We start from the raw sequence: 17,464 nt of genomic DNA, 5'->3' as shown, positions 1-17,464 counted from the left end.
TCTGCAAATTAATTTAGTTTATTGGGATTAATTCATTTAATTTATTAATTTAATTTAAATTAATGATCTTTAAACTCAAACAGGTAAATGAAACTAACCAAATTAACTACCTAACCAGCTAAACTAACTAAATGATTAAGTTACTTACCTCTGCAAGCTTCCTCCTCGCTCCTTGGCACTTGCTCCTCGCTCCTCAGCTCTGGCTCCTTGCTCCTCAGCTCTTGCTCAGCTCTCAATCTCAAGCTCAATGAAGTTGAAATGAGTTTTTTTTGGCCCATTGGGCTTATAAACAAAAAAAAATTAGTTAAATTTTTTTTATTTTTCGGGTCCGGCGGAATTTTTTTCTGCCGAACAGCTCCCGGCCGGTTAAAAATCGCTCCCGGAGCGTTTTTTAATGCCCGGGAGCGATCGCTCCCGGGCATTAAAAAGCGCTCCGGGAGCTCGGGAGCGATCGCTCCCTGAAACGCTCCCTATCAGAGCAGGGAGCGTAAATTTTTTTAAGGGAGCGCGCTCCCGAAAATCGCTCCCGTCCGGGAGTGATTTTGGGAGTGCGCTCCCGACCCGCTCCCGAGCCGCTCCGGCCCGGAGCGCGCTTCGGGAGCGGGTTCGAGGGGGGGGGGGGGGCGCTCCCCCGCAACACTGGGAGAAACCCACATGGAAGAGGGAGAAAGGAGAAAGAAAAAATCGAATTTTTCCAAAGAAGGGAAAAAAACATAGCAAAAAATGGGAAGAAAGAAAACAAAAACGCAGGCAGTAAAAAGCAGCAAAATTTTAAAGGGCTTCAGGGCAGCAGACAGTAGCCCAATAACCTTAAAAATATTTTCAGAAATTTATATTTTTAAAATGATATATTCTTGCTTCAAATCCTTTCAGGAAAACTTATGAAATTTCCAGATCTAAATTTCAAAACCCTCGGACTGTAAAAAACTTAGAATAATGTCCCTGCAAAATGGTATTGAGGCTAGATCTTACCCTCCAGGGTCTAGATCTGGCTTCAAATAAAAAATTTCCTTCAGATCTGTACCTGTAAAAACGAAAACAAAAACACCCAGAACCCGGATATACAAAAATAAATAAAACTCCAGAACCCAAGTTAAAAAAAAAAATCCAGATCTATATAAAAAATTTACAGATCTATGCACAAATATTTAGATCTATTAGATCTGAGGAGTATGAGTCCAACTCGCTCCCAAATTAGATAATATAACGCTCTCAATAGCTAGATCTATCAATTTTTCCACAAATATTTAAAAAAAAAATTGAAATTTTAGAGACATACTAAACCAGAAAACACCCCGCAGAAAAAATTAATCTTAAGATAAGTCGTGGAGCTTATGTAAAGTAGGTTATTCAGAAAATATACACTGAGAGTTGGTTGGTCCAACCAAGAACTATCCCCAAAAGCTCAATGAAAACCTGAAAGATCTCCTGCAAACACTAGATCAACCATCAAACCAAGTAGAGAAATAGAACAACAATGAAATTCTAAAGAAATAGAGATACATGCTACTTCGATCAAAATTAAGAATGTTACCCTAGATCCAACAAACTGAATAAGATATATGTATTCAAATTATTCTAAAAGAGCTATTGATTGATAGTTTTCACATAAAATTAAGTAGAAATTAAAACAATGTTACCATAAATTCATGAAAAGGAACACCACAACACATTCAAATCCCAAAGACTTTTGCATTAATTCAAAAAAGTATACAAAAGAGCTTGAGGTACACGATCCAAAGATCGGAAGAAAAGACAAACTGACATTGACCTGTAATTTATAGTAAAATGTCCAATGGCTAGTTGGCTTGATCCTTGTAAAAATTATCTCAATTTTTCATAAAGATTTAATTAATCTTTAAACATCACCGTCGAATTTATTTAATTTTTGACGAAAAATCGAATTTATTATTTAATTGATTTTTAATTAACTCAAAATTAATTATTTTGAGTTAACTTCCTCAAAAATTTGACTTTGACTTAACCACCAAGGTCCAAGGGTCCAAAATTTCTTGATTTCCTCAATATTCCCTTGGCCAGGGACCTCCAAAAATTAACTTCTTAAAACCCACAAATTTCACCATTCAAGAAATTAATTTTACCTATGACACAAAATTAATTAAATTTCTGGATTATGATTTAATTTAATTTTGCCAAAAAATTTAATTAATTGACTAGTGAGGGGATTAATAATTTTTCTAACCCTCTATTATTTAGCCATGGTGTCTAATTATGAGGGACCATGCACTAAATATTTTTTTACATGAAGATTTTACAATTCAATACATGAAGGGGGAACACCTGTTCGTTATAGACCCTCAACATTTACCCATTTTTGCGACACAAAATATGACCTAGTAAACCAAGTAATCTGTAATAAAATAATCTGTCCAATTAGCTAGGATTATTCCCAAATTAATTTTACAAAGACTCGATAAAAAACACTAAGACTTACTTAACATCTTGACGACAAAATCCACCCTAAATTTGGGGTGAGGTTGGAGGGAAAAACTTTACCTAGAAACATAGATGAGTTAGTGAGACAAAAAACCTCCTAAGGTAGAAATTGTCATTAAAATACTATGCTTACCTAGGTTGTTATATACATAATGGTCTTAATAAGATCATTTACATTATAACCATGCAGAATGGGCTTACATCTTTAACAAAACTATCTGCTGATGATGACATCTGAAAGGCATGAACACTCGAACATGATAGATCCCTTTTGTGAAAAAAAGAGGTGTAATGCCATGGGGTCGTTGACACGGGGTGGGCAACAGGGGGAAACAATAATTATAACAAAAATTGGACCATTGCTGCAAAATCTAGCCGAGCTAGTGCAAAGCCTCATTAAATAACCTAGGCCTTATGCTAACAAGAGCTCAGTCGCCACTATCACCTTAGTGGCCTCTCTCCATCTATATAGTGGTGGAAGTTATCTTCACAAGGGAGGCTTCCCTAAAGAAATCACCAACAATATATTCAACAAACCAAGTCTCAAGGGTAATATAAGGTCTAATTATTAAAGAGAAATGTGGTGGCCAAACCTTGAAAAGTCTGAGATAAGAGTTGCAAAAGTTCAAGCACACCTTTTCCTAAGACCTTTATGATTTAGAAGAAAGCTATTATAAGTTGGGATTTTTACAATATGCAGATTTAGGGCATACAATGGCATATAACAACTTGAGAAAAAGTCTATAATTGATAAGATCAACAAAGGAGCAAATGCTATCAAAGAGGCAACCAAGGGTTAGCTAAACAATGAAATTTTTATCTATAAAAATGCATATGACAACAATAATTATCTAGATTTCAACCCTAATTTTTGGATGAAAATATGCAATTAATTCTATATTTTGCCTTTTTATAGTTATTAAATGCAACCCCTAAATGCAACCCCTATCAATAAGGCAACAACAAATAGGCATAAAATTGCTATAAAATACAAATTTTAGCTAACCCTAGCCCTAAAAGACTAGTTTTATTCTCTTAGAAACCCTCGAGGCATCTATATATGGGAGATTTAAGATCAATGGATGCATGAATCAAGTTCCCTCGATGGGTTCCTGCAAAACAAATTTTACATACCATAAAGAACCAAGATTTCAAGAAAGATATTGCACTTTTAAATATGGCACAATTTCAACAATATAGCATGCAAAATGGAAGAAAATAACAATAAAATTATACAATTTTCACAAGAATCACTTCATCAATCCCAAAAAGTCTCTCCATGCAAAAATCTCCCTTTGGAGACAATTCCCTCCACTAAATATCTATTCTGTCCAAGAGAAAAGAACAAGAGAGCCAGTGCGCGCTTCTTAAGAGAGAAAGAAGTGTGATCAATGTGTGATGATACATATGAAAGTGACTTCCCTCTATTTGTAAGAGGGAAACCAAGTCACTTTTCATAAATTTACAAGTAAAAGCCCTGAAAGTTTGCTTGAGCATTCAATTAGACCTAAAGGTCACAAGTCGACTCTAAGATAGCTTTAAAACATAATAAACACATCAAAATATCCCACACGTGTTAGAATAAATGTTGTCCATCATGATGTCATCCTCCTAAAATGGACAATCTCCATCAAGCAACTCATGAAGTGGTCCATCAGTTCTCCTCACTCCAAGGAAATCATCAAAGTGAATGGGTGCATCTCCAAATAACATCTCCTCTCCCAAGACACAATCTCCAAGAAGGCTCATGTCACCCTTTTGGGGCATGTGGGGATGACATGGAAATCTTTGAGGTAAGATTTGGCATTTAGGCATGATGTGCTAGCCCTCCCAATTCATGTCAGTGATCTCCATCAACATTTAGGCTCTAGAACAAGGCAACATCCATCAAATGGATTCAACGCCAACCTAGGGGCATCCTAGATCCATCTACGCATATCATTAAAAAATCCAATGCCTTGGCTTCTTGGTATAGCATTTCAACATTTGGAGGTGTAGCAAGGGGCATACAATCATGTACAGTTTCCTCAAAGCTTAACATTCATCTCAGGAGGGAAACAATGGTGCTACAAGACCATATCTTCTCTCAAGAATGTGAAAAAATTCCTCTAAACAGTGTTGGATAAGTGTCAAGTCTTCCTTCAAACGATCTGCTACATGAGTGATGAACCACTTGAAACATACCCTCAAGATCAAGTGAGGGCAACATCATCAAAGACAAAAACCATTAAAGTATCAAAGTGGACGATATTTAATGTTAGGGGCACAAAAATAATTCACACAAACCTTACCATCAAATGTGTGACTCCCCACTCCCACACGTCCTTCATGTCTGTATCCCCACTCCCACACTCCCTTGTCCTAGAAACTTGGTGGAACAATGGTCTAAATAGTTATGGTCATGATAAAAGTTAGTTCAAATCAATGTTGCAAACATCGCGATCGGGATTAAACGGCGAGGGAAAAAAATTGGAAAAATCGGAAAAAAAAATTGGCAAATACAAAAATATTCATTTTTTTCAATTTTTTTAATATCTAAAGCATCGACAACATAAAATAAATGCATTGACACATAAATATGACAAAAAAACTAATATATAAAATGTGTAATATCATTTCTAGTGCTACAGCACACATAACAGACTACAATGAATCATGTCCTGAATAGTAAGTCCTAAGTCCCAACTTAGCCTCAAAATATCAACAAAAAATATAACAATGTAACTCATATCATGAGTCATAATGCCATATACAATGAAATGAACCAAATAACTAATACTATTGATTTCCTTTGCCCCTCTAGCGAGAAAATGCAATAGCTTTCACTCTAGATGTAAATGTCGGTGGAGTTGGCAGTGGACTCTGCTGTGCTCTAGAAGTTGAAGAACTAGGAGCTATAAGAGGTAGACCATGTCCTCTACTGGTGACAAGGGTAGCTTGGGTAAGTGGTGTCACCTCCTCCTCATGTTGCTCCTACTCCTCCTCCTCCTCCTCCTCTACCCCTTCCACTACCTCCTGCTCTAACCAATCAGCGACTAACTCCATGAGAGGCCTCTCAGCCTCAACCCTCCATGCAACAGTGGTGTCAATCCCGTCCAATGAGATGGCCTCCACATCAAGTGTCCTCTCAAGTTGCCTCACCCACAATCGAAGATTGTAGTAGACATAGACCATGTCATTAAGTCATTGGGACTCCAACCTGTACAAGGGACATAAATTAATAAATTATAAATATTAAAATAACAATTATAAAAATAAAAAAAATAAAAATATTACTTAATGATTTCAAAAAATTAATTGGAAATTTGGAATATTTTATGTTTTAACCTGCTGCGCTTCTTGGTGTGTATTTTTTCACATATACTCCAGTTGCGCTTACATCGTGAGGAGCTACATGTTTGGCTGAGCACACGAATGGTAAGCCTTCACAGAATGGGTACTCTGCCACCATAGTTTCTCCACTATGCATCTACAAAAAATAAGATATACATAATGAAAAAAATGAAATTTGCAAGTTGAAGCAAAGTATGAAGTTATGAACTTGAAGAGACAATGAAATTTGAAACAAACTAAAACATACTTGGCATTTTAGTCTTCCTATCAACCACAGCCATGTCAAAGCTAAATGTACCACCTGTCATCCTGTATATCTCCATTTCTTTGGAAATTTCTGCACATTCTGTTGAAGATGGCACCATCCTCTGAACACAAATGAAGAATCCATCAATGACCTCATCATCAAATAAGAAACTACAGGAGTAAGCAAATGTCGGGTTCAGGTAGATCCCTACGACATGAATGGGAAGATGGAGTATATTGTTCCATCGCTCATCAATCACTTCCCATAGGAGGAGTTGTTTCCGAAACCCCTCATCCCCCTTATCATCATAGTAGGTCTGAATGGATTCTTTGGCCCTATCCATGGCCTCATACAAGTAGCCCATTGTGGGCTTGTCTCCATCAACTTATCGAAGAACCTTTACCAAAAGTTTAGTAATGTTACACACCTCCTACACTCCTGCCCAAAACCTTTCTCGGTATGAAACTAATCTGCATATGGCCTCTCCCTCTAGTTTGCGGATAAATGCCAAAGCATGCCACTCACTTGAAAAAAAAAATTCTCTTCACACCCCACATAGAATTCAAGAGGGATTGAAGAGATATGAAACTGGTGGCAAACCGTGTAATGGCAGGGCGCACCAACTCTTTGTTGTTGGTGAATGTTCTCATCAAATGAAGCATAGATGCATGATTATATATAAATTTTGTAATTCTTTTTTATGAGTCAACAATATCTTTGAGAAAAGAAATTTTTCATATGTCCTCCAACATCAAATCAATGCAATGTGCAACACAAGGTATCCAAAATAAGGTAGGATGCCTCTCCATAAGCATCTTGCCAGCAGCAACATAATTTGTAGCATTGTCCGTTATGACTTGGACAACATGCTCTGGACCCACCTCCAGAATCAACACATCCAACAAATCACATAATAACAGTGTGTTCTTTATATGTGCAGATGCATCAACATATTTCATAAACATTGGCCCCTTGGGACAATTAACCAAGAAATTTATAAGGCTTCTACCATTTTGATCGGTCCAACCATCTGACATCACAGTGCATCCTGTGTGTGCCCATGATGCCCTAAACTCCTCCAATCTCTTGGTGCAGTCAACCTTTTCATTTTGAAGAATGCGCCCTCTAAAGTCATCATAAGAAGGGACTTTGTACCCTAGACCAACAACTGCTATAGCATCAGCCGCGAGCTGGAAAAATGGCTTGTTCCTTGCAACGGTGAAAGGAATATCACTCCAAAGAAGAAACTTTCCCAACAACTTACAACTTTTCAACTTCTCCTTTCTCTTTTTTTTTTTAATAATTGAAGAGATAGATGGTTTTGAACCAGGTGTGGTTCTAGGAACAAAATATGATGAGGTAGCTACAGGGTCGATTGTAGATACTGATAATAAAGTAGAACTAGTACCACTCTCATGTTCACCTCCCAATCCTGACACTCTACTGCGAGTCCCTGCAAGTTGACTCTTCAGAGTTTCCTTGGAAAATTTGGTTTTCCCTATTTCTTCCAATGATTTGAGGGTTCTTCGGATGATTTCTGGATTTGTATTTATGCAAGGCCCTATCTCATGTCCAGGGATTTGTGCAAGGTGATAATTTAATCTGTAGTCTCCCCCTGTCATATGATGCCCACATAACTTGCAAGTCAAGTTTTCTGTCAAACCCTCCATCAGGTTCACCAAATTCCGATAGAGGGTCCAATTTCCTTGGCATGTTTGTAATTTTGTTGAACTCTTGAATTTTAATGTAAGATGAAGTTTGAAGTTTGAAGTTGAACCTAAGGCACAAGAAGAATTGCAAGTTAAAAAAATAAAAATAAAATTTACATACAACACATTGAATTTTTGACAAAAAAGAAACCTCAACTCAATGCAACAATAATGGAAAAAATACACATTCAAACCCAAGCAAAAATGATGGAAACAATGTTACTTGGGAGCGGGAGCAGGAGCGAGGAGCGGGAGCGAAAACGGGAGCGGGAGCGACCATTTTCAGAAGCTCCCGGTTTGGGAGCGAATCCGGGAGCGATTTTTTAAAAATATATATATTTTTTATATTTTTTAATTTTTGATACATATATGTCAACAAAAACATGCAGAATGATGAATTAGCTAAGTCACCTGACACGAGGATTCGGGACACGTAGGATTCGGGATTCGTGGTGTCGGATTCGGGAAAAGTTGACCCCGGAACAAGACACGGTTAGGACACGTTATATATTATTTTATTAAAAAATATATATATATATATATATTTAAAATATATATATATATATATATATCTTAAAAATTAGTTATTAGCATATTTCTTACACAAATTTTAATTAATGATACAAATTTATTGATTTCAAACATAGATCCTCATCTATAGCTATTAGCATGCATAGTACATACAAAATTCAAATAAATGTCAGTGGTACTGGTCACATAAATGATAATTGATAAATGATAAATCTATTAAAAATTTAAATCATGATTCATAAATTATAATTCATAAGTATAACTGAAAGACAACTTACAACTACAAGATACTAAGATAGTAAGATAAACACACTGACAACTGTAGTTTTCTCATTAAGTCATCAAATCAAAATCTGTTACATAGGTAGTGTTGGTGCAATGCCAATGGCAAATAGAAATAGAAAATATAAAACAACTATAAGTCTAGACTCTATAGGTATAAAAGCCTCAGGCCCTCAAGCCATCAATCAGCATCAGAATCAGCATCACTGTCCCCATCATCATGGTCCCCACTGCTCTCCTCTGCATCCTCCTCCTCCCCTGTATCCATAGTCGCCTCTGCATCTGCTGGTATGGAGGTTGAGTCATCAAAACTAATAGGGTCTAGCATTGGATCACCGAGATCCATGTTGGCCAATGCCAACTCAACAGTGGTGTCCAGACCCATATCTTCAGGAAAGACATCCCACATCTTTGTCTTTCCCCTCAACCACTCTTCCCTCTGCCTGTAAATAAGACGAAGGTTGGTGTGCACATACACCATTGTCTCTACCCTGGACTGCTCAAGCCTGTTCTTCTTCACAGTATGCAAATTCCCATATGTGCTCCAATTCCTCTCGCAACAAGAGGATGAAGTCACCTGAGAGAGGAGCCTCATGGCTAACTGCTGAAGAGGACGGCTTGTTGCCCCATGATATGCCCACCAAGAGTAGGGCTTCTTAAGCCCCCTGTCTCTAATCACATCATAACCTGCAAACCCACCAGTGCTAGTGGAAAACTCTGCAAAGGAATCCTCCACCTCAGCAAGCAATGCACTATCCTGAAAAATCCGCTGAAGCGCCACTTTCCTCCCCTGTGAGATTTCACCATCCATGTGAGGAGGGAATCTACGGGAAGGTCCACCATTCAGCCACTCATGGCTGTAGTATTTGGGGTTCAATGAGTGAGCCAAACAATGTAAAGGTGTACAATTCTTGTCCCATCTGCGGACAAGAATATCATGTATGGTATCGCAGAAGGCCTCTGGTGATGTCTCATACGGGGGGCACTCACTCTGTAGAATAATGCTCCTCACAGACTCAATCATGGAATCCCATCCCTCATAAACCTCTCCTAGGATGGGTTTGTCTGTATCTGCAACTCGAAGCAAAGAGATGATAGGGTCCATGATCCGAATAATTAGATCTACCCTCTCCCACCAAGCATCATCTAGTACCGTGTCCTTCACTCTTTTAGAGGCTGCCTGATCTGTCTTTCTCCAAAAAGACCAAAACTCAGAAATAACCATGGACCCAAGAGCAGTCTTGACCTCCCTCAACCTCTTCAACATCATGAATGAAGATGCAAACCGTGTATCAGCAATCTTCAACAATGATAGATTGTTGTACTCCTTGTAGATAGTGAGGGCATTTGTATGATTTTGCACAAAGTTACGGATATGTCTTGCATCCTCAATAATGCTTCCAATCCAAAGCACATCAGAAGCAATGGATTTCAGTGCTAAGTTCAATGAATGGACAATGCAAGGTGTCCAAAACACTTGTGGATATTTAGCTTCCACAATCATGCCAGCCGCCTTGCAAACAGGTGCATTATCTGTAATGATTTGCACACAAGAATCAACACCTACCTCTTCAATAACTCTAATAAATAACTCACCCATAAATTGTGCATCCTTGTATTCGCCAAGTGTATCCACTGCTTTCAGGAAAACTGGACCATTCAAGGAAGACACCATGAAGTTGATGATTGGGTGTCGTGCTGGATCTGTCCATCCATCAGAAACAATGCTAACCCCAGATGTTGGCCATGATGCCTTAATAGGCTCGAGCATTTTTTGCACCTCTTTTTTTGCCTTCGTCAACAATGTGGTTCTCAGCTTCTCTGACCCAGGAGGCACATACCCTGCTGGAGCCCCTTGAGTTAGAGCTCGGCACATCTCAACAAATAAAGGTGAACGTGCAACATTAAATGATATGAAGTTTTGATAGAAAAAGAAGGCAATGGTGAGATCAAGCTCGTCCCGTCTCTCTTTTTGGAAAATCCTGTCCATTGGACCAAGTGATCTTCTTTTTAATGCTTGTCCCCCAGTAGAAGTAGAACTCTCAAATGGAAATTTGGAGGTGGGTTTCCTCAAAAATGGAAGGGGGTCTTCATTCTTGCCCTTGGGTGCTTTTGATTTTGAAGCCAGTGCCACATGTTCCATACCAACATTGGCCTCCTTTACCAATTCTTTTCTCTTTGGTTTAGGAATACCTTCACAAGCTGCAATCCCCTTACGAGGTATAGCCAACAAATGTGCTTTCACACGGTGATATGTGCTTGTGAAAGAAATGTTACAAAAGATGCATTTCCATTGCACATTGCCTCCTCCCTTTCCCTTGCTGTTTGACCCATCCTCTCTTGCGACATATTTCCACAATGGATATTTTTCATTGTCTTTAACTCCTCTTCCCTCAAGATTACTTGCAGCAGAATCTGATGATATTGGGGGAGGAAGAGCATCTCTACCCATGACATTCTTGCCCTTCCTTGCTGCCCCTGCCGTTGATTGAGCCATGTTACCTCAACCTGTAAAAAAATTGAACAAACAGTCAAACTGCTGTAAAAATTTTAAAATGCAAACAGCAAAAGAAATGAACAAGAATCAAGTTCAATGAAATCTCAGAGCTTGCTTCAGATAAGGTCAGGTTAGGCCTTGGAAAGACAAGCCAAGTTGCCTTATATAGATGCCTCAGCTTGCCACTGTGTTGCTTCTGTTCTAGGGCCAAAATTTAGGCCTCAGGACCTACATCTAATTCAGAGAAATATACCATCAGAGGGGGCTGAAAATCAGCCTCTGAGGTGGCCAAAAAACCACAGAAAAACCTCAGATGTGTGACCCTGTGAAAGAGTGAAAAAACTTAAGGAAAGAGGGCCAAGACTTTGCCCAGAATTCGCTCTAAGGATGCTCAATGTGCCTCAGAAATCCGAGTTGTGGGGGGCAATTTAAACCTCAGATATTTTGGAGCACGGTGTATTTCTTCACAAAAGGTAAGGTAATAAAGCTAGGAACCTGCTCTACAGCTAAATTTCTGAAGGCTAATAGCCCGCTTGAGCTTACACAAGTGTTTGTTTGTAATGTCATAGGCAGATATTCTTGTACGAGGGTATAGTTCGTGGAACTCCAGGCGGGCACTGCAAGTGTTAGATGAAAAATGCAATCACAACTGACTCGCCTTCTAGTTCATATGATGGATTTAATTAGCTGTACGAGCGATTGTGTATTGAAGTCATGCAAATTGCACAGACTAGTTGTAGTAATTTATTTTTTAAAACTGTACACTATATATATATTGCAAAACCAGCGTATCCAGATTGCATAGTTGAGCTCACCAAGGAAGTTTTTGCATGGCATGGAGTGCATAGATCTGGAAGCATAAGTCTGCGAGTTGTTGACAGCCCCAGATGGCACAACAATCATGCTAACAAGTTGTTGAGCTTGAACGAGTATATGCTACGACTCCCATTAGCATGTTGGAATGATGTAAATTTGGAAACCTCAAGTTCAGGTTTATAAAAGAGGAGTTGACCATTCAGCTCCAATGCTTTTCCTTCACGGGAATTTTGATGTCGGACCAATATTGGCAGAAGGCAGAGTTATAAAAGTAGAAATGGATACTGTTGGGAACTTCCTTGTATGGGACGTTTATGAAATCCATAATCTAAGCACGATGTGGTAAGATATTGTCTTTGATATGTTCCACATCTCCTCCACCCGATAAATTTCCTTTGGTTGCTCTTTTGAAATTATCAACGCTTTTGAGCTATCTTAGAGTATGGGAAATCAAAAGACATCAGTGTACAGGTATACAGATTGTAGTGAACATGCAAATGTACGGTGGCTTTGTTACTGCTCATGAACTGAGAGTATGATGTCAAAAAATGCTTTTATGATTTATCTGAACCTGTTGGTTTCTGAGACCACGCAAACCCCAACAAAATAGTGTATATTGTAACGGTTAACCACTCCCTGGCAGCATAAAACAAGTAAAAAACTTGCAACTAGTTGGCCATGGCGTGAATCGTTCAGCAAACTAACCTTAAAGTTTAAACCTGCAAATAGAAATGCGCTCCAAATCGCTGTTACTCGGCTCCAAATCGCTCCAAATGGATGTTAAGGTTGCAAATGCGGTCAAATGGGGTTTATAACAGCGAACTTAAACCTACAGCCGGCGGAAAAACGAATCCGAAACCAGGACTCCTCTCCAAAATCGCGACACGTTTTCCATTTTTTATGACTCGCTCATGACACGGCGACTCCCGATATGACACGACGAGTCATGGAAATATGACACGTGTCCGGACAGAATCGTGTCCGATTCGTCCGATTCGGGATTCGTCCAGGGGTTTGGACGAATCCGGTTTCATAGTGAATTAGACATAAAAAAACATAAAAAAAACATAGATTGATCATTGAACCATATCACATCAATCATCTAGAAATTATAATCGTCATCAACCATGTCCACAAGTTAGTAAAATACATATTACAACTGCAACATATTGAGTCTTAGACTCTTATAAATCATGATTCATCAAATTCAATCTTAAAGTTTCAACTTCAAGCTTTCAAAATTTCAAATTTCAAAATTCAATAACACTTATCATCATTAATCACCAAAGTTGTACTTGTAAGCTAAGTTTAACCATTACAAGAAGTAATATCGAAGATATTTCTAAGTCCTAACTTCTAACTGCTAACATGATATGAAATGTTAAAAATTTATAAAATGAAACATGAATAATGAGATGAAATGAAACAACTTTAGTCTTTCACAAAGCATCATATTCATAATTCACAATCATTACCAATGACTTATAATTGCCAAGGCCCAACTTCAAACTTCAAATTTTCATTGTCACGATGATATAATGTTTACAAAAAATATCATTATGATATGAAAGAGTCAAGAGTCAAGAGTCAAGGACTCAAAACTCAACAGTTATGAAAACTAAAGTCTAATAGAAACTAAAAAAGACAAGTAAACTGTAAATCTACATGTGGCCCTTGCCACGAGAGTCTCCAGGAGTATAAGCAGGTCGTGGTGGTCTTCTAGGAGTCTCCCGCACAGACCGACGACCAGAACTAGAACCTCCACGCGAGGGTGTAGATGGAGGTGGCGACAGCAAAGGAACAAGACTCGGACCTCGAGCACTGCTACCAGTAGATGGTGGAGGTGGAGGTGGAGGTGGCATGGCTGCTGCAGCTGCTTCATTTTCATCCCTTACAAGTTCATCTTCTAGTTCTTCAATATGTACAACGCCATCCTCCAAATTGTCATCCTCTGGGTGATTGTCCCAAATTTTATATGTGGGATCCTCATTAGCCCGATCACAGTAATGACTCAACAACCTCAAGTTGTAGTGCACATAAACCAAGCTTTCTGCTCGGTTTTCATTGAGTCTGTTTCTTTTCACATTATGTATATAGCTGTAGGTGCTCCAACACCTCTCTGCAGAAGAAGAATTTACAACCTGTGAAAGAACTTTTTTTGCCAATTTTGGCAAAAGTCCGTGGCCGCCATATGTTTCCCACCATGTGAGAGTATCAAATTTATCTTTGTCGTCCATTGCATGGAAGTTACCATACAAACCAGTGCCACTGAAGTATCTGCCTATTTCAAGGCGCACAGCTGCACATTCCTCCCTGTCAGGTACCAACTTTTCTAATGCTTCCAAATATCCTTTAGTTACCTCTGGATCTAAATGGGGTTTGGTCCTAACCCCACCCCCTGCTGCAGGTTGGCCCAACCAAGATGTAGAGTAGTATTTTGGCGTAAGGATATACGCCAAGCAATGTAGTGGAACATTAAGCTTATTCCACCGTTCACACACACAATCATGAATTAGTTTGTACAAGTTGGGATCTCTATTATGAACAATATCTTTTATTTGCCCCAACATGGTATCCATTTGCTCATACACCTCGCCAATCACTGGTTTGTCTGTATCTGCAAACCGAATCATGTCATAAATTGGCTTGGTGAAATCCAATACCTGCCTCACACTTGTCCAAAACTGCCCATCAAGAGCGGCCTCCTCCACCATTTCAAAACCTCCCATGTCAGCTACATTTGTAGTCCTTTCCTTTAATACCTGCCAATGTGGACTTGATACCATGCTAGCTAATGCCTCTCTTACCTTCAAAAGGCGCCTGAAGGTGAGGTAATAGCTACCAAATCTAGTCTTCGCAATCTTCAGCAACTCCAATCTCGAGTGACTGCGGAAAAGGCCATGGGTATTGCTATGATTTGTAATAAATTTTATCATTTGTTTGCCTTTCTTGTACAAATTACCAATCCATTGGTATTGTTCATTTTTGTTTTTGACAATATCATGCAACAGAAGGTTCAATGTGTGAACCAAACATCCAGACCAAAATATGTTGGGGTATTTATCCTCAATAATTGCTCCCGCTGCCTTACAATTAGGAGCATTATCAGTGATGACTTGGATGACATTGTATGGGCCAATACGCTCAATTGTTTCAAGTAATGCTTCTGCAATGTTGATGGCAGTCTTGAACTTGTCTGAGTAATCATGTGCAGCTAGAAAGATGGGACCACTAACAGACACAGCAAGAACACTTATCAATGGCTTGCCTTTTACATTTGTCCATCCATCAGATACAATGGACACCCCATGGTCAGTCCAAGAACTTGTCATTTTATTCAAAGAATGTGATATTTTTGCTTTTTCATGATCAAGGCCAACGGTTCTTGCCTTGTCATACCCAGGGCTCTTGTATCCTTTAGGGGCATCATTTATGGCAAAAACCATTTCGTGCCAATAAGGTGAGCGTAGAACATTGAATGGTATCCCACATGCATAGAGAAACCTGTAAACTTTTGAATCCACATCATTCCTACACCCCTCATCAAGGAAATCTGATATGGTTCTACACCTTAAAGATGATGACCCTGTGCCTCCATGTCCATATCCACTGCCTTGGGAGGATGCTGAAGGAGTTCTTTGTGATTGTGAGCTTGGTTCAAAGAAACCCCTTGATTTTTTTGTTCTGTATTGGGCTTCCTCCTCTTCCCTTATGTATTTGGCTCTATCCGCTATTGACACCACTGTACAAGTTTTGATTCCTATTTGTTTCTCTCCATCCCATGGCCTTTTCCCACAGAGGTGTCTTCTAGCACGGGTGTATGAACCTGTGTAATCAGTGTTGCAATGGGGGCAATGAAATTTAGTGGTTCCACCCCCTCTCCCTGTTTCAGCCCTATGAACATATTTCCACAATGGAGTTTGGTCTTGTTTAGTTTTTTGAGGGTCATGTTTACCCTCCTCCAGCTCCTCTTCATCGGGGTTTTCACCCATTTGACTTTCTCCGGCTTCTTCATCCCCCTCTTCAGTTTGGGGCCCCCTCCGTTTCCTACTCTCCAGCACCATAATAACCATAAAAGGGACCAGGAAGAGGAAAATGCCAATAAATATAGCCAGGTCCATGGTGTTTGATGTTTGTAGGGTTTTGATTCTTGAATCTGCAAATTAATTTAATTTATTGGGATTAATTAATTTAATTTATTAATTTAATTTAAATACATGATTTTTAAACTCAAACAGTTAAATTAAATTAACTAAATTACTATCTAACCAGCTAAACTAACTAAATTACTAAGTTACTTACCTCTGCAGGCTTGCTCCTCGCTCCTTTGCTCTTGCTCCAGCTCCAAACTCAAGCTCAATGAAGTTAGAATGAATTTTTTTTGGCCCATTGGGCTTTTAAAACCCAAAAAAAAAATTAAATTTTTTTTATTTTTCAGGTCCGCGGATTTTTTTTCCGCCGAACCGCTCCCGGCCCGGCTCGAATCGCTCCCGGCCCGGCTCGAATCGCTCCCGGAACGATTTTTAATATCCGGGAGCGATCAGGGAGCGATCGCTCCCCGATCGCTCCCAAGCGTTAAAAATCGCTCTGGGAGCGCCGGAGCGATCGCTCCCTATATCGCTTCCTAACAGACCAGGGAGCGCAATTTTTTTTGAGGGAGCGCGCTCCCGAAAAATTGCTCCCGTCCGGGAGCGATTTTGGGAGCGCGCTCCCGAGCCGCTCCCGCCCAAAGCGCAATTCGGGAGAGGGTTCGGGGGGGGGGGGGGGGGCGCTCCCCCGCAACATAGGATGGAAAAAAACTAAAGCACAAGAAGAAATTAAACTTATAAATCTAACAATCAAGTTTTTGCATTTTTGACCAAAATAAACCCTCTCCACTATATGCAACAAAAATGAAAAAAACACAATCAAATCCAATCAAAAACCATTGAAAATAAATGGGTGATAAAAACCCAAGGAAAAACAAGAAAAAAAGACCAAATTTGATGCCCATACCTGAAAGCCACACTTCGCTGAAGACACTGGTCCAAAATTGAATTTTTCTTGCTTGGAATGCTAAATTCCTTCACTTTTATCCTCTCTTGCCCTTGTAGATGACTTCTCCTCCTCTTTAGCTCTCACTCTTGCCCTTTGTCTAAAAAAATGACAAAAAAAAAAAAAATTCAAAATCGCACTAAAAAGTCGCTGTTTCCGCTGCCCGCAATTTTTACAGATTGGATCGCGATTTTTTTTAAATAAAAAATCGCTGAAAAAATCAGCGATCATATCAGTGCGGCTAAAAAATCGAAAAAATCGCGATGTTCGCAACACTGGTTGAAATGTTACTAGTAATGGGGAGAACTCGTTCTTGGTTTATAAGAGTCATGACTGAGATGCCCATGTCACCATGAGGTAAAACAATGTTCAGTGTTATATCTGTCACCATACTTGGTAACTTCTGATACTATTAAATTATTAATAGATCCTTGCCACATATCTCTGCTCCTATAGGTAAAGGCTCAACTAAGAGAGGAAGGAAATTTGGGTAAATATGGTTCTATGGATTTATGTCACTCATATTTCTTGGTAATGGTGGGGGGCCATTACCAGACA

General features: G+C 39.1%; 1 protein-coding gene across 5 annotated transcripts in view; it reads right to left on the bottom strand.

Annotated features, from left to right (window-relative positions):
- Positions 1 to 17,464, bottom strand: part of LOC149204414 (C2 and GRAM domain-containing protein At1g03370-like) — a 514,970-nt gene that overhangs the window by 270,344 nt on the left and 227,162 nt on the right. The window lies entirely within an intron of this gene.

The sequence above is a fragment of the Pinus tabuliformis genome, chromosome 1_2, assembly GCF_031772625.1.
Source record: "Pinus tabuliformis cultivar Carrire ecotype Pingquan chromosome 1_2, CPIR1, whole genome shotgun sequence".
Lineage (NCBI taxonomy): Eukaryota > Viridiplantae > Streptophyta > Pinopsida > Pinales > Pinaceae > Pinus > Pinus tabuliformis.
This window is presented reverse-complemented; position numbering and strand designations above follow the sequence as displayed.